General features: G+C 34.6%; 1 non-coding gene across 1 annotated transcript; it reads left to right on the top strand.

The window, feature by feature from the left end:
• Positions 1-1,160: 1,160 nt before the first annotated feature.
• Positions 1,161-1,266, top strand: LOC122007454. Its single transcript, XR_006118951.1, has one exon. It is a non-coding gene; the product is annotated as a small nucleolar RNA R71 (small nucleolar RNA).
• Positions 1,267-2,653: the final 1,387 nt, after the last annotated feature.

The following is a 2,653-nucleotide window of genomic DNA, read 5'->3' as shown; positions in this document are numbered from 1 at the left end:
GGCTCAGGCTCAGGTGTTGGCGATATCAAAGATGGTGATTCTTGAGACTCAACCATATCTACATGAGTCCCTACACATTGGTCCACAACATGCTCAATCCTTGCAACTCTTACAACATCTAAGGATTGTGTGGACAAAGGAGGTGATTCTTGAGATGTTGCTTCCACAACACAGCTCCCTACACATTGTTCCATATCAACATCATTAACACAAACATCAAAAAACAAACCCACATCAATATCCTCAATAGGAGAATCAACTATAGGAGGATCAATAACTTCACTTGCAGTTTTAAATTGATCTACCACATCACATTCATCATCTAAAAATTTAATGTCACTACAACACCCTGTAAAATTTGGAGATAGATCTAAAAACTTATTTACCACTACTTTATCTTCACAATCCTCATCTGAAGAGTCTTCATCTTTATACAAATTCAAAAATCTACACTCAACCTTACCAGTGCCACAGAATTTTTTAAAGTCATAGTTCTCATTGACCCCCACTAACCTTTGTGGAAAAGGAACCCTTAGTGAAGGTCTTGGGAAAGGTACTTCTAATTTCCCATATTCCCTTTTAGCTTGTGGAGGAGATTCAACTTGCTTATCTAGTGTTGGTATGATCAATCATTGAGGGAAAGGTACTTGTGGCATTTGTGAACCTCCTGGAATAATGGAACTGAGTTCATGTGGTCTTCTATTGTTCTTCTCCTCAATTCTAAACATGTCCTTCTTCAGAAGTTTTTCATGATTTTTTTCAATTCTCAACCCAACATCATCACACTTTTCACTAGATCTTGTCTGTAATGGAGGGGGATCTTTTTAAACCAATTTGAAACAATACTTTCAATCTTTGCCCCTAAATGTTTGAACTCCACGTTCTGTGACTTGTGATTTTCAAAACTGATAGATGGTTGAGTTACAATTTGTTTGACAGACTCTATAGCATTTATGGCTTGCACTTCTTGAATGTTTGAGGGAGATTTCATCCAACTTATATTCGACCATTCTTGGAGGTTCAATGTCACTTGATCAATTAACATATATGCTTCATCTACACTTTTGTCCATAAAAGAACCTCCAGCTGATGAATCCAATAAACTCTTGTCTGAGAAAGAAATTTCCCCATAGAATATGTGCAAAATCAACCATTTTTCAAAACCATGATGAGGGCACTGCCTTTGAAGACTCTTGAATCTATCTCATGCTTCAAACAATGATTCTCCATATGCCTGAGCAAAATTTGTTATGCAATTCCTCATATACACTGTTCTGCTTGGAGGGAAAAAATGATTCATAAATTGCTTCTCCAATTGCTCCCAACTTGTGATACTTTGAGGATGGAGAGAATATAACCAAGTTCTTGCTTTATCCTTGATACTGAAAGGAAATGTCATCAATCGAACTGCATTTGCTGACACTCATTCACATTTCACCATATCATAAATCTCTAAAAATGTTTCAAGATGCAGATAAGGACTTTTTGATACTTATCCTCCAAATTTGTGACCTTGTATCATAAAAATTAACTCCGGGTCTAGTTGGAAACTTTCTGCTTCAATTTGAGGTTGCACAATGGGAGATAAAAATCTTGCAGAAAAGGGTGTAGAAAAATTTCTCATGGGCCTACTTGACATGTTAGAGCTCATGGATATTCAAGAAAAAATTATAAAATGAAGAATCAAAGACAAGAAATAAAATGTAATATGAAAAGCAAGAAAGAAAATGCAGAATTTAAATTGCAAGAAAGAAAGTGCATAATGAAAACAAGAAAGAAAAGATAAAAGGAAAAAAGAAAAATGTCTAGAATAATTCATATGCTAAAGATTGCAAGATATGTTAACAAAAGAAAAGAAGAAAGAAATTAGATCAAAAGAGAAAACAGAGAAAAGTTAGATTAGAGTGCTAGAAATCAAGAATGAAAAGTTAGAATTAGAATCACAACAAAAAGAATTGACAAAAATATTATGCAAGAAAGGAAAAACTTATGAAAATAGAATTCTAACAATTAGTTACAACTATGCAAATGAAAAGAAAAGTTATGTCTAGTCTAACTCAATTGAAAATCCCTAATGTTATAGTGCAGTCCCCGGCAACGGCGCCAAAAACTTGTTGACCTCCTCAAGTGTACGGAAATGTCGCAAGTAATAATAAAAGATATCGAATCCACAGGGACTGGAATAAGCACTAAAGATGTCTCAAACCAAGTTAGCTAAACAACCAATCAATTTATTTACAAAGTCCAAGTGTAACTATGAAATGTAAACAAAGAAATGAAAGAATAAGAAACAAGAATAAGGGCAATGATAAAGGTATGTTCTAGGAGTTTTAGTTTCTTTGTAATGTTATTCAATGTAATGATCTATCAAATCTTATTTCTCAATTATCCATCATTTGTAGAAGGTTGCCGGTTCCCTCTTGCAATAGACAACCGGCCTAGGACTTAAATATATCTAAATTCGATCAAGTAGGAATGAACCCTATGTTGTCCTTACACGGGCTTGCCTGTCACGTGCGTCCCTCGGAAAATCAACATAGAAATCCACTAATTCTCAACCTCATTAAGATATAAAGATTAATTCATCCAATCTATCCTACCCTCTTGAAATACCAAATTTCTCTCTCAAGATTACCTCTCAAATGTCCTTACA

The sequence above is a fragment of the Zingiber officinale genome, chromosome 7B (assembly GCF_018446385.1).
Source record: "Zingiber officinale cultivar Zhangliang chromosome 7B, Zo_v1.1, whole genome shotgun sequence".
NCBI lineage: Eukaryota > Viridiplantae > Streptophyta > Magnoliopsida > Zingiberales > Zingiberaceae > Zingiber > Zingiber officinale.
Note: the sequence above shows the minus strand (reverse complement) of the source record. Positions and strands in the feature narration are given on the sequence as shown.